Below are 23,989 nucleotides of genomic sequence, written 5' to 3' on the forward strand. Positions count from 1 at the left end.
AGTTTGGGGATTGATACATGTCTATGTGGAGAGAGCGGGGCAGTGGATTAGTTAGGGTGAGATTGATACAGTGCTATGGGGAGAGAGCGGTGCAGTGGGATTAGTTTGGAGATTGATACAGGGCTATGGGGAGAGAGCGGGTCAGTGGGATTAGATTGGGGATTGATGCAGGGCTATCGGAAGAGAGCGGGGCATTGAGAATAGTTTGGGGATTGATACAGGGCTATGGGGAGAGAGCGGGGCAGTGGGATTAGTTTGGGGATTGATACAGGACCAGGAGGAGAGAGCGGGGCAGTGGGATTAGTTTGGGGATTGATACAGGGCTATGGGGAGAGAGCAGGGCAGTGGGATTAGTTTGTGGATTGATACAGGACTATGGCGAGAGAGCGGGGCAGTGGGATTAGTTTGGGTGAGATTTATACAGGGCTATGGGGAGAGAGTGGTACAGTGGGATTAGTTTGGAGATTCATACTGGGCTATGGGGAGAGAGCGTGGCAGTGGGATTAGATTGGGGATTGACGCAGGGCTATCGGAAGAGATCGGGGCATTGAGATTAGTTTGGGGATTGATACAGGATTAGGGGGATAGAGCGGGGCAGTGGGATTAGTTTGGGTGAGATTGATACAGGGCTATGGGGAGAGAGCGGGGCAGTGGGATTCGTTTGGAGATTGATACAGAGCTATGGGGAGAGAGCGGGGCTGTGGGATTAGATGGGGATTGATGGAGGGCTATCGGAAGAGAGCGGGGCAGTGAGATTAGTTTGGGGATTGATACAGGGCTATGGGGAGAGAGCGGTGCAGTGGGATTAGTTTGGAGATTGATACAGGACTATGAGGAGAGAGCGGGGCAGTGCGATTATTTTGGGGATTGATACAGGGTTCTGGGGAGAGAGCGGGGCAGTGGATTAGTTTGGGGGTTGATACAGGGCTATGGGGAGAGAGCGGGGCAGTGGGAGCAGTTTGGGGATTGATACAGGACTATGGGGAGAGAGCGGGCCAGTGGGATTAGTTTGGGGATTGATACAGGGCTATGGGGAGAGAGCGGGGCAGTGGGATTAGTTTGGGGATTGATACAGGACTATGGGGAGAGAGCGAGGCAGTGCGATTATTTTGGGGATTGATACAGGGTTATGGGGAGAGAGCGGGGCAGTGGATTAGTTTGGGGATTGATACACGGCTATGGGGAGAGAGCGCGGCAGTGGGAGTAGTTTGGGGAATGATACAGGAATATGGGGAGAGAGCGGGGCAGTGGGATTAGTTTGGGTTAGATTGATACAGTGCTATGGGGAGAGAGCGGGGCAGTGGGATTCGTTTGGGGTTTGATACAGGACTATGGGGAGAGAGAGAGGCAGTGAGATTAGGTTGGGGATTGATACAGGACTATGGGGAGAGAGCGGGGCAGTGGGACTAGTTTGGGGATTAAACAGTGTTATGGGGAGAGAGCGGGGCAGTGGGATTAGTTTGGAGATTGATACAGTGATATGGGGAGATAGCGGTGCAGTGGGATTAGTTTGGGGATTGATACAGGTCTATGGGGAGAGAGCGGGGCAGTGGGATTAGTTTGGAGATTGATACAGGACTATGGGGAGAGAGCGGGGCAGTGGGATTAGTTTGGAGATTGATACAGTGCTATGGGGAGAGAGCGGTATAGTGGGATTAGTTTGGGGATTGATACAGGTCTACGGGTAGAGAGCGGGGCAGTGGGATTAGTTTGGAGATTGATACAGGACTATGGGGAGAGAGCGGGTCAGTGGGATTAGTTTGGGGATTGATACAGGTCTATGGGGAGAGAGCGGGGCAGTGGGATTAGTTTGGAGATTGATACAGTGCTATGGGGAGAGAGCGGGGCAGTGGGATTAGTTTGTGGATTGAAACAGGACTATGGGGAGAGAGCGGGGCAGCGGGATTAGTTTGGTAATTGATACAGGACTATGGGGAGAGAGCGGGGCAGTGTGATTAGTTTGGGGATTGATACAGGACTATGGGGAGAGAGCGGGGCAGTGCGATTATTTTGGGGATTGATACAGGACTATGGGGAGAGAGCGGGGCAGTGCGATTATTTTGGGGATTGATACAGGGTTATGGGGAGAGAGCGGGGCAGTGGATTAGTTTGGGGATTGTTACAGGGCTATGGGGAGAGAGCGGGGCAGTGGGAGTAGTTTGGGGATTGATACAGGACTATGGGGAGAGAGCGGGGCAGTGGGATTAGTTTGGGTGAGATTGATACAGTGCTATGGGGAGAGAGCGGGGTAGTGGGATTAGTTTGGGATTTGATACAGGACTATGGGGAGAGAGAGAGGTAGTGGGATTAGTTACGGTGAGATTAATACAGTGCTATGGGGAGAGAGCGGTGCAGTGGGATTAGTTTGGAGATTGATACAGGGCTTTGGGGAGAGAGCGGGGCAGTGGGATTAGTTTGGGGATTGATACAGGGCTATGCGGAGAGAGCGGGGCAGTCGGATTATTTTGACGATTGATACAGGACTATGTGGAGAGAGCGGGGCTGTGGGATTAGTTTGGGTGAGATTGATACAGGGCTATGGGGAGAGAGCGGTGCAGTGGGATTAGTTTGGAGATTGATACAGGGCTATAGGGAGAGAGCGGGTCAGTGGGATTACATTGGGGATTGATGCAGGGCTATCGGAAGAGAGCGGGGCAGTGAGAATAGTTTGGGGATTGATACAGGGCTATGGGGAGAGAGCGGGGCAGTGGGATTAGTTTGGGGATTGATACAGGGCTATGGGGAGAGAGCAGGGTAGTGGGATTAGTTTGGGGATTGATACAGGACTATGGGGAGAGAGCGGGGCAGTGGGACTAGTTTGGGTGAGATTGATACAGGGCTATGGGGAGAGAGCGGGGCAGTGGGATTAGTTTGGAGATTGATACAGAGCTATGGGGAGAGCGCGGGGCAGTGGGATTAGATTGGGGATTGATGCAGGGCGATCGGAAGAGAGCGGGGCAGTGAGATTTGTTTGGGGATTGATACAGGGCTATGGGGAGAGAGCGGGGCAGTGGGATTAGTTTGGGTGAGATTGATACAGGGCTATGGGGAGAGAGCGGGTCACTGGGATTAGTTTGGAGATTGATAAAGGTCTATGAGGAGAGAGCGGGTCAGTTCGATTATTTTGGGGATTGATACAGGGTTATGGGCAGAGAGCGGGGCAGTGGATTAGTTTGGGTGAGATTGATACAGTGCTATGGGGAGAGAGCGGGGAGGTGGGATTAGTTTGGGGATTGATACAGGACTATGGGGAGAGAACGGGGCAGTGGGATTAGTTTGGGATTGATACAGGACTATGGGGAGAGAGCGGGGCAGTGGGATTAGTTTGGGGATTGAAACAGGACTTTGGGGAGAGAGCGGGGCAGTGGGATTAGTTTGGTAATTGATACAGGACTATGGGGAGAGAGCGGGGCAGTGGGAGCAGTTTGGGGATTGATACAGGATTATGGGGAGAGTGCGGGGCAGTGGGATTAGTTTGTGTGAGATTGATACAGTGCTATGGGGAGAGAGCGGGGTAGTGGGATTAGATTAGGGATTGATGCAGGGTTATCGGAAGACAGCGTGGCAGTGGGATTAGTTTGGGGATTGATACAGGGCTATGGGGAGAGAGCGGGGCAGTGGATTAGTTTGGGGATTGATACAGGGCTATGGGGAGAGAGCGGGGTAGTGGGAGTAGTTTGGGGATTGAGACAGGACTATGGGGAGAGAGCGTGCAGTGGGATTAGTTTGGTTGAGATTGATACAGTGCTATGGGGAGAGAGCGGGGCAGTGGGATTAGTTTGGAGACTGATACATGACTATATGGAGAGAGCGGGGCATTGCGATTATTTTGGGGATTGATAAAGGGCTATGGGGAGAGAGCCGGGCAGTGGGATTAGTTTGGGGATTGATACAGGGCTATGGGGAGAGAGCGGGGCAGTGGATTAGTTTGAGGATTGATACAGGACTATGGGGAGAGAGCGGGGCAGTGGGATTAGTTTGGGGATTGATACAGGACTATGGGGAGAGAGCTGGGCAGTGGGATTAGTTTAGGAATTGATACAGGACTTAGGGGAGAGAGCGGGGCAGTGGGATTAGTTTGGGTGAGATTGATACAGTGCTGTGGGGAGAGATCGGGCAGTGGGATTAGTTTGGGGATTGATACAGGATTATGGGGAGAGAGCGGGGCAGTGCGATTATTTTCGGGATTGATACAGGGTAATGGGAGAGAGCGGGGCAGTAGATTAGTTTGGGGATTGTAACAGGGCTCTGGGGAGAGAGCGGGGCAGTGGGATTAGTTTGGGTGAGATTGATACAGTGCTATGGCGAGAGAGCGGGGCAGTGGGATAAATTTTGGGGTTTGGTACAGGACTATGGGGAGAGAGAGAGGCAGTGGGATTAGTTTGGGGATTGATACAGGACTATGGGGAGAGAGCGGGGCAGTGGGACGAGTTTGGGGATTGATACAGGGTTATGGGGAAAGAGCGGGGCAGTGGATTAGTTTGGGTGAGATTGATACAGTGCTATGGGGAGAGAGCGGTGCAGTGGGATTAGTTTGGTGATTGATACAGGTCTATGGGGAGAGAGCGGGGCAGTGGGATTAGTTTGGGATTGATACAGGACTATGGGGAGTGAGCGGGGCAGTGGGATTAGTTTGGGGATTGAAACAGGACTATGGGGAGAGAGCGGGGCAGTGGGATTAGTTTGGGAATTAATACAGGACTATGCGGAGAGAGCGGGGCAGTGGGATTAGTTTGGGTGAGATTGATACAGGGCTATGGGGAGAGAGCGGTGCAGTGGGATTAGTTTGGAGATTGATACAGGGCTATGGGGAGAGAGCGGGTCAGTGGGATTAGATTGGGGATTGATGCAGGGCTATCGGAAGAGAGCGGGGCATTGAGAATAGTTTGGGGATTGATACAGGGCTATGGGGAGAGAGCGGGGCAGTGGGATTAGTTTGGGGATTGATACAGTAATATGTGGAGAGAGCAGGGCAGTGGGATTAGTTTTGGGATTGATACAGGGCTATGGGGAGAGAGCAGGGCAGTGGGATTAGTTTGGGGATTGATACAGGACTATGGGGAGAGAGCGGGGCAGTGGGATTAGTTTGCGTGAGATTTATACAGGGCTATGGGGAGAGAGCGGTGCAGTGGGATTAGTTTTGAGATTCATACAGGGCTATGGGGAGAGAGCGTGGCAGTGGGATTAGATTGGGGATTGATGCAGGGCTATCGGAAGAGAGCGGGGCAGTGAGATTAGTTTGGGGATTGATACAGGATTAGTAGGATAGAGCGTGGAAGTGGGATTAGTTTGGGTGAGATTAATACAGGGCTATGGGGAGAGAGCGGGGCAGTGGGATTCGTTTGGAGATTGATACAGAGCTATGCGGAGAGAGCGGGGCAGTGGGATTAGATTGGGGATTGATGCAGGGCTATCGGAAGAGAGCGGGGCAGTGAGCTTAGTTTGGGGATTGATACAGGGCTATGGGGAGAGAGCGGTGCTGTGGGATTAGTTTGGGTGAGATTGATACAGGGCTATGGGGAGAGAGCGGGGCAGTGGGATTAGTTTGGAGATTGATACAGGACTATGAGGAGAGAGCGGGGCAGTGCGATTATTTTGGGGATTGATACAGGGTTCTGGGGAGAGAGCGGGGCAGTGGATTAGTTTGGGGATTGATACAGGGCTATGGGGAGAGAGCGGGGCTGAGGGAGCAGTTTGGGGATTGATACAGGACTATGGGCAGAGAGCGGGGCAGTAGGATTAGTTTGGGGATTGATACAGGGCTATGGGGAGAGAGCGGGGCAGTGGGAGTAGCTTCGGGATTGATACAGGAATATGGGGAGAGAGCGGGGCAGATGGATCAGTTTGGGTGAGATTGATACAGTGCTATTGTGAGAGAGCGGGGCAGTGGGATTAGATTGCGGTTTGAAACAGGACTATGGGGAGAGAGAGAGGCAGTGGGATTAGGTTGGGGATTGATACAGGACGATGGGGAGAGAGCGGGGCAGTGGGAGCAGTTTGGGGATTGATACAGGACTATGGGGAGAGAGCGGGCCAGCGGGATTAGTTTGGGGATTGATACAGGGCTATGGGGAGAGAGCGGGGCAGTGGGATTAGTTTGGGGATTGATACAGGACTATGGGGAGAGAGCGAGGCAGTGCGATTATTTTGGGGATTGATACAGGGTTATGGGGAGAGAGCGGGGCAGTGGATTAGTTTGGGGATTGATACAGGGCTATGGGGAGAGAGCGCGGCAGTGGGAGTAGTTTGGGGATTGATACAGGAATATGGGGAGAGAGCGGGGCAGTGGGATTAGTTTGGGTGAGATTGATACTGTGCTATGGGGAGAGAGCGGGGCAGTGGGATTCGTTTGGGGTTTGATACAGGACTATGGGGAGAGAGAGAGGAAGTGAGATTAGGTTGGGGATTGATACAGGACTATGGGGAGAGAGCGGGGCAGTGGGACTAGTTTGGGGATTGATACAGTGTTATGGGGAGAGAGCGGGGCAGTGGGATTAGTTTGGAGATTGATACAGTGCTATGGGGAGAGAGCGGTGCAGTGGGATTAGTTTTGGGATTGATACAGGTCTATGGGGAGAGAACGGGGCAGTGGGATTAGTTTGGAGATTGATACAGGACTATGGGGAGAGAGCGGGGCAGTGGGATTAGTTTGGAGATTGATACAGTGCTATGGGGAGAGAGCGGTATAGTGGGATTAGTTTGGGGATTGATACAGGTCTACGGGTAGAGAGCGGGGCAGTGGGATTAGTTTGGAGATTGATACAGGACTATGGGGAGAGAGCGGGGCAGTGGATTAGTTTGGGGATTGATACAGGGCTATGGGGAGAGAGCGCGGCAGTGGGAGTAGTTTGGGGATTGATACAGGAATATGGGGAGAGAGCGGGGCAGTGGGATTAGTTTGGGTGAGATTGATACTGTGCTATGGGGAGAGAGCGGGGCAGTGGGATTCGTTTGGGGTTTGATACAGGACTATGGGGAGAGAGAGAGGAAGTGAGATTAGGTTGGGGATTGATACAGGACTATGGGGAGAGAGCGGGGCAGTGGGACTAGTTTGGGGATTGATACAGTGTTATGGGGAGAGAGCGGGGCAGTGGGATTAGTTTGGAGATTGATACAGTGCTATGGGGAGAGAGCGGTGCAGTGGGATTAGTTTTGGGATTGATACAGGTCTATGGGGAGAGAACGGGGCAGTGGGATTAGTTTGGAGATTGATACAGGACTATGGGGAGAGAGCGGGGCAGTGGGATTAGTTTGGAGATTGATACAGTGCTATGGGGAGAGAGCGGTATAGTGGGATTAGTTTGGGGATTGATACAGGTCTACGGGTAGAGAGCGGGGCAGTGGGATTAGTTTGGAGATTGATACAGGACTATGGGGAGAGAGCGGGTCAGTGGGATTAGTTTGGGGATTGATACAGGTCTATGGGGAGAGAGCGGGGCAGTGGGATTAGTTTGGAGATTGATACAGTGCTATGGGGAGAGAGCGGGGCAGTGGGATTAGTTTGGGGATTGAAACAGGACTATGGGGAGAGAGCGGGGCAGTGGGATTAGTTTGGTAATTGATACAGGACTATGGGGAGAGAGCGGGGCAGTGTGATTAGTTTGGGGATTGATACAGGACTATGGGGAGAGAGCGGGGCAGTGCGATTATTTTGGGGATTGATACAGGACTATGGGGAGAGAGCGGGGCAGTGCGATTATTTTGGGGATTGATACAGGGTTATGGGGAGAGAGCGGGGCAGTGGATTAGTTTGGGGATTGTTACAGGGCTATGGGGAGAGAGCGGGGCAGTGGGAGTAGTTTGGGGATTGATACAGGACTATGGGGAGAGAGCGGGGCAGTGGGATTAGTTTGGGTGAGATTGATACAGTGCTATGGGGAGAGAGCGGGGTAGTGGGATTAGTTTGGGATTTGATACAGGACTATGGGGAGAGAGAGAGGTAGAAGGATTAGTTACGGTGAGATTAATACAGTGCTATGGGGAGAGAGCGGTGCAGTGGGATTAGTTTGGAGATTGATACAGGGCTTTGGGGAGAGAGCGGGGCAGTGGGATTAGTTTGGGGATTGATACAGGGCTATGCGGAGAGAGCGGGGCAGTCGGATTATTTTGACGATTGATACAGGACTATGTGGAGAGAGCGGGGCTGTGGGATTAGTTTGGGTGAGATTGATACAGGGCTATGGGGAGAGAGCGGTGCAGTGGGATTAGTTTGGAGATTGATACAGGGCTATAGGGAGAGAGCGGGTCAGTGGGATTACATTGGGGATTGATGCAGGGCTATCGGAAGAGAGCGGGGCAGTGAGAATAGTTTGGGGATTGATACAGGGCTATGGGGAGAGAGCGGGGCAGTGGGATTAGTTTGGGGATTGATACAGCGCTATGGGGAGAGAGCAGGGTAGTGGGATTAGTTTGGGGATTGATACAGGACTATGGGGAGAGAGCGGGGCAGTGGGACTAGTTTGGGTGAGATTGATACAGGGCTATGGGGAGAGAGCGGGGCAGTGGGATTAGTTTGGAGATTGATACAGAGCTATGGGGAGAGAGCGGGGCAGTGGGATTAGATTGGGGATTGATGCAGGGCGATCGGAAGAGAGCGGGGCAGTGAGATTTGTTTGGGGATTGATACAGGGCTATGGGGAGAGAGCGGGGCAGTGGGATTAGTTTGGGTGAGATTGATAGAGGGCTATGGGGAGAGAGCGGGGCACTGGGATTAGTTTGGAGATTGATAAAGGACTATGAGGAGAGAGCGGGGCAGTGCGATTATTTTGGGGATTGATACAGGGTTATGGGCAGAGAGCGGGGCAGTGGAGTAGTTTGGGTGAGATTGATACAGTGCTATGGGGAGAGAGCGGGGAAGTGGGATTAGTTTGGGGATTGATACAGGACTATGGGGAGAGAACGGCGCAGTGGGATTAGTTTGGGATAGATACAGGACTATGGGGAGAGAGCGGGGCAGTGGGATTAGTTTGGGGATTGAAACAGGACTATGGGGAGAGAGCGGGGCAGTGGGATTAGTTTGGTAATTGATACAGGACTATGGGGAGAGAGCGGGGCAGTGGGAGCAGTTTGGGGATTGATACAGGATTATGGGGAGAGAGCGGGGCAGTGGGATTAGTTTGGGTGAGATTGATACAGTGCTATGGGGAGAGAGCGGGGTAGTGGGATTAGATTGGGGATTGATGCAGGGTTATCGGAAGACAGCGTGGCAGTGGGATTAGTTTGGGGATTGATACAGGGCTATGGGGAGAGAGCGGGGCAGTGGATTAGTTTGGGGATTGATACAGGGCTATGGGGAGAGAGCGGGGTAGTGGGAGTAGTTTGGGGATTGATACAGGACTATGGGGAGAGAGCGTGCAGTGGGATTAGTTTGGGGTTTGATACAGGACTATGGGGAGAGAGAGAGGCAGTGGGATTAGTTTGGGGATTGATACAGGACTGTGGGGAGAGAGCGGGGCAGTGGGACTAGTTTGGGTGAGATTGATACAGGGCTATGGGGAGAGAGCGGTGCAGTGGGATTAGTTTGGAGATTGATACAGGGCTATGGGGAGAGAGCGGGGATGTGGGATTAGATTGGGGATTGATGCAGGGCGATCAGAAGAGAGCGGGATAGTGAGAATATTTTGGGAATTGATACAGGGCTATGAGGAGAGAGCGGGGCAGTGGGATTAGTTTGGGGATTGATACAGGGCTATGGGGAGAGAGCGGGGCAGTGGGAATAGTTTGGGTGAGATTGATACAGGGCTATGGGGAGAGAGCGGTGCAGTGGGATTAGTTTGGAGATTGATACAGGGCTATGGGGAGAGAGCGGGGCAGGGATATTAGATTGGGGATTGATGCAGGGCTATCGGAAGGCAGCGTGGCAGTGAGAATAGTTTGGGGATTGATACAGGGCTATGGGGAGAGAGCGGTGCATTGGATTAGTTTGGGGATCGATACAGGACTATGGGGACAGAGCGGTGCAGTGCGATTATTTTGGGGATTGATACAGGGTTATGGGGAGAGAGCGGGGCAGTGGATTAGTTTGGGGATTGATACAGGGCTATGGGGAGAGAGCGGGGCAGTGGGAGTAGTTTGGGGATTGATACAGGACTATGGGGAATGAGCGGGGCAGTGGGATTAGTTTGGGTGAGATTGATACAGTGCTATGGGGAGAGAGCGGGGCAGTGGAATTAGTTTGGGGGTTGATACAGGACTATGGGGAGAGAGAGAGGCAGTGGGATTAGTTTGGGGATTGATACAGGACTATGGGGAGAGAGCGGGGCAGTGGGACTAGTTTGGGTGAGATTGATACAGGGGTATGGGGAGAGAACGATGCAGTGGGATTAGTTTGGAAATTGATACAGGGCTATGGGGAGACAGCGGGGCAGTGGGATAAGATTGGGGATTGATGCAGGGCGATCAGAAGAGAGCGGGCAGTGAGAATAGTTTGGGGATTGATACAGGGCTATGGGGAGAGAGCGGGGCAGTGGGATTAGTTTGGGGAATTGATAAAGGACTATGGGGAAAGAGCGGGGCAGTGGGATTAGTTTGGGTGAGATTGATACAGGGGTATGGGGAGAGAGCGATGCAGTGGGATTAGTTTGGAGATTGATACAGGGCTATGGGGAGAGAGCGGGGCAGTGGGATAAGATTGGGGATTGATACAGGGCTATGAGGAGAGAGCGTGGCAGTGGGATTAGTTTGGGGATTGATATAAGGCTATGGGGAGAGAGCGGGGCAGTGGGAATAGTTTGGGGATTGATATAAGGCTATGGGGAGAGAGCGGGGCAGTGGGAATAGTTTGGGGATTGATACAGGGCTATGGGGAGAGAGCGGGGCAGTGGGATTAGTTTGGGTGAGATTGATACAGGGCGACGGGGAGAGAGCGGTGCATTGGGATTAGATTGGGGATTGATGCAGGGCTTTTGGAAGAGAGCGGGGCAGTGGGATTAGTTTGGGGATTGATACAGGGCTATGGGGAGAGAGCGGGGCAGTGGGATCAGTTTGGTTGAGATTGATACAGGGCTATGGGGAGAGAGCAGCTTAGTGGGATCAGTTTTGGTGAGATTGATATAGGGCTATCGGAAGAGAGCGGGGCAGTGGGATTAGTTTGGGGATTGATACAGGACTATGGGGAGAGAGCGGGACAGTGCGATTATTTTGGGGATTGATACAGGATTATGGGGAGAGAGCGGGGCAGTGGGATTAGTTTGGGGATTGATACAGGACTATGGGGAGAGAGCGGGGCAGTGGGATTAGTTTGGGATTGATACAGGACTATGGGTAGAGAGCGGGGCAGTGGATTAGTTTCGGGATTGATACAGGACTATGGGGAGAGGGCGGGGCAGTGCGATTGGTTTGGGGATTGATACAGGGCTATGGGGAGAGAGCGGCGCAGTGGGAGTAGTTTGGGGATTGATACAGGACTATGGGGAGAGAGCGGGTCAGTGCGATTGGTTTGGGTGAGATTGATACAGGATTATGGGGAGAGAGCGGGGCAGTGGGACTAGTTTGGGGATTGATACAGGCCTATGGGGAGAGAGCCGGGCAGTGGGATTGGTTTGGGTGAGATTGATACAGGGCTATGGGGTGAGAGCGGGGCAGTGGATTAGTTTGGGGATTGATAGAGGGCTATGGGGAGAGAGCGGGGCAGTGAGAGTAGTTTGGGGATTGATACAGGACTATGGAGAGAGAGCGGGGCAGTGGGATTAGTTTGGAGATTGATACAGGGCTATGGAGAGAGAGCGGGGCAGTAGCATTAGATTGGGGATTGATGCAGGGCTATCGGAAGAGAGCGGGGCAGTGAGAATAGTTTGGGGATTGATACAGGGCTATGGGGAGAGAGCGGGGCAGTGGGATTAGTTTGGGGATTTATACAGGGCGATGGGGAGAGAGCGGGGCTGTGGGATTAGTGTGGAGATTGATACAGGGCTATGGGGAGAGAGCGGTGCAGTGGGATTAGTTTGGGTCACATTGATACAGGGCTATGGGGAGAGAGCGGTGCAGTGGGATTAGTGTGGAGATTGATACAGGGCGATGGGGAGAGAGCGGGGCAGTGGGATTAGTGTGGAGATTGATACAGGGCTATGGGGAGAGAGCGGTGCAGTGGGATTAGATTGGGTCAGATTGATACAGGGCTATGGGGAGAGAGCGGTGCAGTGGGATTAGTGTGGAGATTGATACAGGGCTATGGGGAGAGAGCGGTGCAGTGGGATTAGTTTGGAGATTGATACAGGGCTACGGGGAGAGAGCGGGGCAGTGGGATTAGATTGGGGATTGATACAGGACTATGGGGAGAGAGCGGGGCAGTGGGATTAGTTTGGAGATTGATACAGGATTATGAGGATAGAGCAGGGAAGTGGGATTAGTTTGGGGATTGATACAGGACTATGGGGAGTGAGCGAGGCAGTTCGATTATTTTGGGGATTGATACAGGTTTATGGGGAGAGAGCGGTGCAGTGGGATTAGTTTGGAGATTGATACAGGGCTACGGGGAGAGAGCGGGGCAGTGGGATTAGATTGGGGATTGATACAGGACTATGGGGAGAGAGCGGGGCAGTGGGATTAGTTTGGAGATTGATACCGGATTATGAGGATAGAGCAGGGAAGTGGGATTAGTTTGGGGATTGATACAGGACTATGGGGAGAGAGCGAGGCAGTTCGATTATTTTGGGGATTGATACAGGTTTATGGGGAGAGAGCGGGGCAGTGGATTTGTTTGGCGATTGATACAGGGCTATGGGGAGAGAGCGGGGCAGTGGGAGTAGTTTGGGGATTGATACAGGACTATGGGGAGCGAGCGGGGAAGTAGGATAAGTTTGGTTGAGATTGATACAGTGCTATGGGGAGAGAGCGGGACAGTGGAATTAGTTTGGGGATTGATACAGGACTATGGGGAGAGAGCGGTGCAGTGCGATTATTTTGGGGATTGATACAGGGTTATGGGGAGAGAGCGGGGCAGTGGATTAGTTTGGGGATTGATACACGGCTATGGGGAGAGAGCGGGGCAGTGGGAGTAGTTTGGGGATTGATACAGGACTATGGGGAATGAGCGGGGCAGTGGGATTAGTTTGGGTGAGATTGATACAGTGCTATGGGGAGAGAGCGGGGCAGTGGAATTAGTTTGGGGGTTGATACAGGACTATGGGGAGAGAGAGAGGCAGTGGGATTAGTTTGGGGATTGATACAGGACTATGGGGAGAGAGCGGGGCAGTGGGACTAGTTTGGGTGAGATTGATACAGGGGTATGGGGAGAGAGCGATGCAGTGGGATTAGTTTGGAAATTGATACAGGGCTATGGGGAGACAGCGGGGCAGTGGGATAAGATTGGGGATTGATGCAGGGCGATCAGAAGAGAGCGGGGCAGTGAGAATAGTTTGGGGATTGATACAGGGCTATGGGGAGAGAGCGGGGCAGTGGGATTAGTTTGGGGAATTGATAAAGGACTATGGGGAAAGAGCGGGGCAGTGGGATTAGTTTGGGTGAGATTGATACAGGGGTATGGGGAGAGAGCGATGCAGTGGGATTAGTTTGGAGATTGATACAGGGCTATGGGGAGAGAGCGGGGCAGTGGGATAAGATTGGGGATTGATACAGGGCTATGAGGAGAGAGCGTGGCAGTGGGATTAGTTTGGGGATTGATATAAGGCTATGGGGAGAGAGCGGGGCAGTGGGAATAGTTTGGGGATTGATATAAGGCTATGGGGAGAGAGCGGGGCAGTGGGAATAGTTTGGGGATTGATACAGGGCTATGGGGAGAGAGCGGGGCAGTGGGATTAGTTTGGGTGAGATTGATACAGGGCGACGGGGAGAGAGCGGTGCAGTGGGATTAGATTGGGGATTGATGCAGGGCTTTTGGAAGAGAGCGGGGCAGTGGGATTAGTTTGGGGATTGATACAGGGCTATGGGGAGAGAGCGGGGCAGTGGGATCAGTTTGGTTGAGATTGATACAGGGCTATGGGGAGAGAGCAGCTTAGTGGGATCAGTTTTGGTGAGATTGATATAGGGCTATCGGAAGAGAGCGGGGCAGTGGGATTAGTTTGGGGATTGATACAGGACTATGGGGAGAGAGCGGGGCAGTGCGATTATTTTGGGGATTGATACAGGACTATGGGGAGAGAGCGGGGCAGTGGGATTAGTTTAGGGATTGATACAGGACTATGGGGAGAGAGCGGGGCAGTGGGATTAGTTTGGGATTGATACAGGACTATGGGTAGAGAGCGGGGCAGTGGATTAGTTTCGGGATTGATACAGGACTATGGGGAGAGGGCGGGGCAGTGCGATTGGTTTGGGGATTGATACAGGGCTAAGGGGAGAGAGCGGCGCAGTGGGAGTAGTTTGGGGATTGATACAGGACTATGGGGAGAGAGCGGGTCAGTGCGATTGGTTTGGGTGAGATTGATACAGGATTATGGGGAGAGAGCGGGGCAGTGGGACTAGTTTGGGGATTGATACAGGGCTATGGGGAGAGAGCCGGGCAGTGGGATTGGTTTGGGTGAGATTGATACAGGGCTGTGGGGTGAGAGCGGGGCAGTGGATTAGTTTGGGGATTGAGAGAGGGCTATGGGGAGAGAGCGGGGCAGTGAGAGTAGTTTGGGGATTGATACAGGACTATGGAGAGAGAGCGGGGCAGTGGGATTAGTTTGGAGATTGATACAGGGCTATGGAGAGAGAGCGGGGCAGTAGCATTAGATTGGGGATTGATGCAGGACTATCGGAAGAGAGCGGGGCAGTGAGAATAGTTTGGGGATTAATACAGGGCTATGGGGAGAGAGCGGGGCAGTGGGATTAGTTTGGGGATTTATACAGGGCGATGGGGAGAGAGCGGGGCTGTGGGATTAGTGTGGAGATTGATACAGGGCTATGGGGAGAGAGCGGTGCAGTGGGATTAGTTTGGGTCAGATTGATACAGGGCTATGGGGAGAGAGCGGTGCAGTGGGATTAGTGTGGAGATTGATACAGGGCTATGGGGAGAGAGCGGTGCAGTGGGATTAGTTTGGAGATTGATACAGGGCTACGGGGAGAGAGCGGGGCAGTGGGATTAGATTGGGGATTGATACAGGACTATGGGGAGAGAGCGGGGCAGTGGGATTAGTTTGGAGATTGATACAGGATTATGAGGATAGAGCAGGGAAGTGGGATTAGTTTGGGGATTGATACAGGACTATGGGGAGAGAGCGAGGCAGTTCGATTATTTTGGGGATTGATACAGGTTTATGGGGAGAGAGCGGTGCAGTGGGATTAGTTTGGAGATTGATACAGGGCTACGGGGAGAGAGCGGGGCAGTGGGATTAGATTGGGGATTGATACAGGACTATGGGGAGAGAGCGGGGCAGTGGGATTAGTTTGGAGATTGATACAGGATTATGAGGATAGAGCAGGGAAGTGGGATTAGTTTGGGGATTGATACAGGACTATGGGGAGAGAGCGAGGCAGTTCGATTATTTTGGGGATTGATACAGGTTTATGGGGAGAGAGCGGGGCAGTGGATTTGTTTGGCGATTGATACAGGGCTATGGGGAGAGAGCGGGGCAGTGGGAGTAGTTTGGGGATTGATACAGGACTATGGGGAGAGTGCGGGGCAGTGGGATTAGTTTGGGTGAGATTGATACAGTGCTATGGGGAAAGAGCGGGGCAGTGGGATTAGTTTAGGGATTGATACAGGAATATGGGGAGAGAGAGAGGCAGTGGGATTAGTTTGGGGATTGATACAGGACTATGGGGAGAGAGCGGGGCAGTGGGATTAGTTGGAGATTGATACAGGGCTATGGGGAGAGAGCGGGGTAGTGGGATTAGATTGGGGATTGATGCAGGGCTATCGGAAGACAGAGTGGCAGTGGGATTAGTTTGGGGATTGATACAGGGCTATGGGGAGAGAGCGGGGCAGTGGATTTGTTTGGGGATTGATACAGGGCTATGGGGAGAGAGCGGGGCAGTGGGATTAGTTTGGAGACTGATACATGACTATATGGAGAGAGCGGGGCAGTGCGATTATTTTGGGGATTGACACAGGGCTATGGGGAGAGAGCCGGGCAGTGGGATTAGTTTGGGGATTGATACAGGGCTATGGGGAGAGAGCGGGGCAGTGGATTAGTTTGGGGATTGATAATGGCTATGGGGAGAGAGCGGGGCAGAGGGATTAGTTTGGGGATTGATACAGGACTATGGGGAGAGAGCGGGGCAGTGGGATTAGTTTGGGGATTGATACAGGGCTATGGGGAGAGAGCGGGGCAGTGGGATTAGTTTGGGGATTGATACAGGACTATGGGGAGAGAGCGGGGCAGTGGGCCTAGTTTGGGTGAGATTGATACAGGGCTATGGGGAGAGAGCGGGGCAGTGGGATTAGTTTGGAGATTGATACAGAGCTATGGGGAGAGAGCGGGGCAGTGGGATTAGATTGGGGATTGATGCAGGGCGATCGGAAGAGAGCGGGGCAGTGAGATTTGTTTGGGGATTGATACAGGGCTATGGGGAGAGAGCGGGGCAGTGGGATTAGTTTGGGTGAGATTGATACAGGGCTATGGGGAGAGAGCGGGGCACTGGCATTAGTTTGGAGATTGATAAAGGACTATGAGGAGAGACCGGAGCAGTGCGATTATTTTGGGGATTGATACAGGGTTATGGGCAGAGAGCGGGGCAGTGGATTAGTTTGGGTGAGATTGATACAGTGCTATGGGGAGAGAGCGGGGAAGTGGGATTAGTTTGGGGATTGATACAGGACTATGGGGAGAGAACGGGGCAGTGGGATTAGTTTGGGATTGATACAGGACTATGGGGAGAGAGCGGGGCAGTGGGATTAGTTTGGGGATTGAAACAGGACTATGGGGAGAGAGCGGGGCAGTGGGATTAGTTTGGTAATTGATACAGGACTATGGGGAGAGAGCGGGGCAGTGGGAGCAGTTTGGGGATTGATACAGGATTATGGGGAGAGAGCGGGGCAGTGGGATTAGTTTGGGTGAGATTGATACAGTGCTATGGGGAGAGAGCGGGGTAGTGGGATTAGATTGGGGATTGATGCAGGGTTATCGGAAGACAGCGTGGCAGTGGGATTAGTTTGGGGATTGATACAGGGCTATGGGGAGAGAGCGGGGCAGTGGATTTGTTTGGGGATTGATACAGGGCTATGGGGAGAGAGCGGGGTAGTGGGAGTAGTTTGGGTATTGATACAGGACTATGGGAAGAGAGCGTGCAGTGGGATTAGTTTGGTTGAGATTGATACAGTGCTATGGGGAGAGAGCGGGGCAGTGGGATTAGTTTGGAGACTGATACATGACTATATGGAGAGAGCGGGTCAGTGCGATTATTTTGGGGATTGATAAAGGGCTATGGGGAGAGAGCCGGGCAGTGGGATTAGTTTGGGGATTGATACAGGGCTATGGGGAGAGAGCGGGGCAGTGGATTAGTTTGGGGATTGATACAGGACTATGGGGAGAGAGCGGGGCAGTGGGATTAGTTTGGGGATTGACACAGGACTATGGGGAGAGAGCTGGGCAGTGGGATTAGTTTGGGGATTGATACAGGGCTATGGGGAGAGAGCGGGGCAGTGCGATTATTTTGGGGATTGATACAGGACTATGGGGAGAGAGCGGGGCAGTGGGATTAGTTTGGGTGAGATTGATACAGTGCTATGGGGAGAGAGCGGGGCAGTGGGATTAGTTTGGGGATTGATACAGGGCTATGGGGAGAGATAGAGGCAGTGGGATTCGTTTGGGGATTGATACAGGACTATGGGGATAGAGCGGGGCAGTGGGACTAGTTTGGTTGAGATTGATACAGTGCTATGGGGAGATAGCGGGGTAGTGGGATTAGTTTGGGGTTTGATACAGGACTATGGGGAGAGAGAGAGGCAGTGGGATTAGTTTGGGGATTGATACAGGACTGTGGGGAGAGAGCGGGGCAGTGGGACTAGTTTGGGTGAGATTGATACAGGGCTATGGGGAGAGAGCGGTGCAGTGGGATTAGTTTGGAGATTGATACAGGGCTATGGGGAGAGAGCGGGGCAGGGATATTAGATTGGGGATTGATGCAGGGCTATCGGAAGGGAGCGGGGCAGTGGGAATAGTTTGGGTGAGATTGATACAGGGCTATGGGGAGAGAGCGGGGCAGTGGGATTAGTTTGGGGATTGATACAGGACTGTGGGGAGAGAGCGGGGCAGTGGGACTAGTTTGGGTGAGATTGATACAGGGCTATGGGGAGAGAGCGGTGCATTGGATTAGTTTGGGGATTGATACAGGGCTATGCGGAGAGAGCGGGGTAGTGGGAGTATTTTGGGGATTGATACAGGACTATGGGGAGCGAGCGGGGAAGTGGGATAAGTTTGGTTGAGATTGATACAGTGCTATGGGGAGAGAGCGGGGCAGTGGAATTAGTTTGGGGATTGATACAGGACTATGGGGAGAGAGCGGGGCAGTGCGATTATTTTGGGGATTGATACAGGGTTATGGGGAGAGAGCGGGGCAGTGGATTAGTTTGGGGATTGATACACGGCTATGGGGAGAGAGCGGGGCAGTGGGAGTAGTTTGGGGATTGATACAGGACTATGGGGAGAGAGCGGTGCAGTAGGATTAGTTTGGGTGAGATTGATACAGTGCTATGGGGAGAGAGCGGGGCAGTGGAATTAGTTTGGGGTTTGATACAGGACTATGGGGAGAGAGAGAGGCAGTGGGATTAGTTTGGGGATTGATACAGGACTATGGGGAGAGAGCGGGGCAGTGGGACTAGTTTGGGTGAGATTGATACACGGGTATGGGGAGAAAGCGATGCAGTGGGATTAGTTTGGAAATTGATACAGGGCTGTGGGGAGAGAGCGGGGCAGTGGGATAAGATTGGGGATTGATGCAGGGCGATCAGAAGAGAGCGGGGCAGTGAGAATAGTTTGGGGATTGATACAGGGCTATGGGGAGAGAGCGGGGCAGTGGGATTAGTTTGGGGAATTGATAAAGGACTATGGGGAAAGAGCGGGGCAGTGGGATTAGTGTGGAGATTGATACAGGGCTATGGGGAGAGAGCGGTGCAGTGGGATTAGATTGGGTCAGATTGATACAGGGCTATGGGGAGAGAGCGGTGCAGTGGGATTAGTGTGGAGATTGATACAGGGCTATGGGGAGAGAGCGGTGCAGTGGGATTAGTTTGGAGATTGATACAGGGCTACGGGGAGAGAGCGGGGCAGTGGGATTAGATTGGGGATTGATACAGGACTATGGGGAGAGAGCGGGGCAGTGGGATTAGTTTGGAGATTGATACAGGATTATGAGGATAGAGCAGGGAAGTGGGATTAGTTTGGGGATTGATACAGGACTATGGGGAGAGAGCGAGGCAGTTCGATTATTTTGGGGTTTGATACAGGTTTATGGGGAGAGAGCGGTGCAGTGGGATTAGTTTGGAGATTGATACAGGGCTACGGGGAGAGAGCGGGGCAGTGGGATTAGATTGGGGATTGATACAGGACTATGGGGAGAGAGCGGGGCAGTGCGATTAGTTTGGAGATTGATACAGGATTATGAGGATAGAGCAGGGAAGTGGGATTAGTTTGGGGATTGATACAGGACTATGGGGAGAGAGCGAGGCAGTTCGATTATTTTGGGGATTGATACAGGTTTATGGGGAGAGAGCGGGGCAGTGGATTTGTTTGGCGATTGATACAGGGCTATGGGGAGAGAGCGGGGCAGTGGGAGTAGTTTGGGGATTGATACAGGACTATGGGGAGAGTGCGGGGCAGTGGGATTAGTTTGGGTGAGATTGATACAGTGCTATGGGGAGAGAGCGGGGCAGTGGGATTAGTTTGGAGACTGGTACATGACTATATGGAGAGAGCGGGGCAGTGCGATTATTTTGGGGATTGACACAGGGCTATGGGGAGAGAGCCGGGCAGTGGGATTAGTTTGGGGATTGATACAGGGCTATGGGGAGAGAGCGGGGCAGTGGATTAGTTTGGGGATTGATAATGACTATGGGGAGAGAGCGGGGCAGAGGGATTAGTTTGGGGATTGATACAGGACTATGGGGAGAGAGCGGGGCAGTGGGATTAGTTTGGGGATTGATACAGGGCTATGGGGAGAGAGCGGGGCAGTGGGATTAGTTTGGGGATTGATACAGGACTATGGGGAGAGAGCGGGTCAGTGGGCCTAGTTTGGGTGAGATTGATACAGGGCTATGGGGAGAGAGCGGGGCAGTGGGATTAGTTTGGAGATTGATACAGAGCTATGGGGAGAGAGCGGGGCAGTGGGATTAGATTGGGGATTGATGCAGGGCGATCGGAAGAGAGCGGGGCAGTGAGATTTGTTTGGGGATTGATACAGGGCTATGGGGAGAGAGCGGGGCAGTGGGATTAGTTTGGGTGAGATTGATACAGGGCTATGGGGAGAGAGCGGGGCACTGGCATTAGTTTGGAGATTGATAAAGGTCTATGAGGAGAGACCGGAGCAGTGCGATTATTTTGGGGATTGATACAGGGTTATGGGCAGAGAGCGGGGCAGAGGGCCTAGTTTGGGTGAGATTGATACAGTGCTATGGGGAGAGAGCGGGGAAGTGGGATTAGTTTGGGGATTGATACAGGACTATGGGGAGAGAACGGGGCAGTGGGATTAGTTTGGGATTGATACAGGACTATGGGGAGAGAGCGGGGCAGTGGGATTAGTTTGGGGATTGAAACAGGACTATGGGGAGAGAGCGGGGCAGTGGGATTAGTTTGGTAATTGATACAGGTCTATGGGGAGAGAGCGGGGCAGTGGGAGCAGTTTGGGGATTGATACAGGATTATGGGGAGAGAGCGGGGCAGTGGGATTAGTTTGGGTGAGATTGATACAGTGCTATGGGGAGAGAGCGGAGTAGTGGGATTAGATTGGGGATTGATGCAGGGTTATCGGAAGACAGCGTGGCAGTGGGATTAGTTTGGGGATTGATACAGGGCTATGGGGAGAGAGCGGGGCAGTGGATTTGTTTGGGGATTGATACAGGGCTATGGGGAGAGAGCGGGGTAGTGGGAGTAGTTTGGGTATTGATACAGGACTATGGGAAGAGAGCGTGCAGTGGGATTAGTTTGGTTGAGATTGATACAGTGCTATGGGGAGAGAGCGGGGCAGTGGGATTAGTTTGGAGACTGATACATGACTATATGGAGAGAGCGGGTCAGTGCGATTATTTTGGGGATTGATAAAGGGCTATGGGGAGAGAGCCGGGCAGTGGGATTAGTTTGGGGATTGATACAGGGCTATGGGGAGAGAGCGGGGCAGTGGATTAGTTTGGGGATTGATACAGGACTATGGGTGAGAGCGGGGCAGTGGGATTAGTTTGGGGATTGATACAGGACTATGGGGAGAGAGCTGGGCAGTGGGATTAGTTTGGGGATTGATACAGGGCTATGGGGAGAGAGCGGGGCAGTGCGATTATTTTGGGGATTGATACAGGACTATGGGGAGAGAGCGGGGCAGTGGGATTAGTTTGGGTGAGATTGATACAGTGCTGTGGGGAGAGAGCGGGGCAGTGGGATTAGTTTGGGGATTGATACAGGGCTATGGGGAGAGATAGAGGCAGTGGGATTCGTTTGGGGATTGATACAGGACTATGGGGATAGAGCGGGGCAGTGGGACTAGTTTGGTTGAGATTGATACAGTGCTATGGGGAGAGAGCGGGGTAGTGGGATTAGTTTGGGGTTTGATACAGGACTATGGGGAGAGAGAGAGGCAGTGGGATTAGTTTGGGGATTGATACAGGACTGTGGGGAGAGAGCGGGGCAGTGGGACTAGTTTGGGTGAGATTGATACAGGGCTATGGGGAGAGAGCGGTGCAGTGGGATTAGTTTGGAGATTGATACAGGGCTATGGGGAGAGAGCGGGGCTGTGGGATTAGATTGGGGATTGATGCAGGGCGATCAGAAGAGAGCGGGATAGTGAGAATATTTTGGGGATTGATACAGGGCTATGAGGAGAGAGCGGGGCAGTGGGATTAGTTTGGGGATTGATACAGGGCTATGGGGAGAGAGCGGGGCAGTGGGAATAGTTTGGGTGAGATTGATACAGGGCTATGGGGAGAGAGCGGTGCAGTGGGATTAGTTTGGAGATTGATACAGGGCTATGGGGAGAGAGCGGGGCAGGGATATTAGATTGGGGATTGATGCAGGGCTATCGGAAGGCAGCGTGGCAGTGAGAATAGTTTGGGGATTGATACAGGGCTATGGGGAGAGAGCGGTGCATTGGATTAGTTTGGGGATTGATACAGGGCTATGCGGAGAGAGCGGGGTAGTGGGAGTATTTTGGGGATTGATACAGGACTATGGGGAGCGAGCGGGGAAGTGGGATAAGTTTGGTTGAGATTGATACAGTGCTATGGGGAGAGAGCGGGGCAGTGGAATTAGTTTGGGGATTGATACAGGACTATGGGGAGAGAGCGGGGCAGTGCGATTATTTTGGGGATTGATACAGGGTTATGGGGAGAGAGCGGGGCAGTGGATTAGTTTGGGGATTGATACACGGCTATGGGGAGAGAGCGGGGCAGTGGGAGTAGTTTGGGGATTGATACAGGACTATGGGGAGAGAGCGGTGCAGTAGGATTAGTTTGGGTGAGATTGATACAGTGCTATGGGGAGAGAGCGGGGCAGTGGAATTAGTTTGGGGTTTGATACCGGACTATGGGGAGAGAGAGAGGCAGTGGAATTAGTTTGGGGATTGATACAGGACTATGGGGAGAGAGCGGGGCAGTGGGACTAGTTTGGGTGAGATTGATACACGGGTATGGGGAGAAAGCGATGCAGTGGGATTAGTTTGGAAATTGATACAGGGCTGTGGGGAGAGAGCGGGGCAGTGGGATAAGATTGGGGATTGATGCAGGGCGATCAGAAGAGAGCGGGGCAGTGAGAATAGTTTGGGGATTGATACAGGGCTATGGGGAGAGAGCGGGGCAGTGGGATTAGTTTGGGGAATTGATAAAGGACTATGGGGAAAGAGCGGGGCAGTGGGATTAGTTTGGGTGAGATTGATACAGGGGTATGGGGAGAGAGCGATGCAGTGGGATTAGTTTGGAGATTGATACAGGGCTATGGGGAGAGAGCGGGGCAGTGGGATAAGATTGGGGATTGATACAGGGCTATGAGGAGAGAGCGTGGCAGTGAGATTAGTTTGGGGATTGATATAAGGCTATGGGGAGAGAGCGGGGCAGTGGGATCAGTTTGGGTGAGATTGATACAGGGCTATGGGGAGAGAGCAGCTTAGTGGGATCAGTTTTGGTGAGATTGATATAGGGCTATCGGAAGAGAGCGGGGCAGTGGGATTAGTTTGGGGATTGATACAGGACTATGGGGAGAGAGCGGGGCAGTGCGATTATTTTGGGGATTGATACAGGACTATGGGGAGAGAGCGGGGCAGTGGGATTAGTTTGGGGATTGATACAGGACTATGGGGAGAGAGCGGGGCAGTGGGATTAGTTTGGGATTGATACAGGACTATGGGTAGAGAGCGGGGCAGTGGATTAGTTTGGGGATTGATACAGGAATATGGGGAGAGGGCGGGGCAGTGCGATTGATTTGGGGATTGATACAGGGCTATGGGGAGAGAGCGGCGCAGTGGGAGTAGTTTGGGGATTGATACAGGACTATGGGGAGAGAGCGGGTCAGTGCGATTGGTTTGGGTGAGATTGATACAGGATTATGGGGAGAGAGCGGGGCAGTGGGACTAGTTTGGGGATTGATACAGGGCTATGGGGAGAGAGCCGGGCAGTGGGATTGGTTTGGGTGAGATTGATACAGGGCTATGGGGAGAGAGCGGGGCAGTGGGATTAGTTTGGGGATTGATACAGGACTATGGGGTGAGAGCGGGGCAGTGGATTAGTTTGGAGATTGATAGAGGGCTATGGGGAGAGAGCGGGGCAGTGAGAGTAGTTTGGGGATTGATACAGGACTATGGAGAGAGAGCGGGGCAGTGGGATTAGTTTGGAGATTGATACAGGGCTATGGAGAGAGAGCGGGGCAGTGGGATTAGATTGGGGATTGATGCAGGGCTATCGGAAGAGAGCGGGGCA

Source organism: Pristiophorus japonicus, unplaced genomic scaffold (assembly GCF_044704955.1).
Source record: "Pristiophorus japonicus isolate sPriJap1 unplaced genomic scaffold, sPriJap1.hap1 HAP1_SCAFFOLD_29, whole genome shotgun sequence".
Lineage (NCBI taxonomy): Eukaryota > Metazoa > Chordata > Chondrichthyes > Pristiophoridae > Pristiophorus > Pristiophorus japonicus.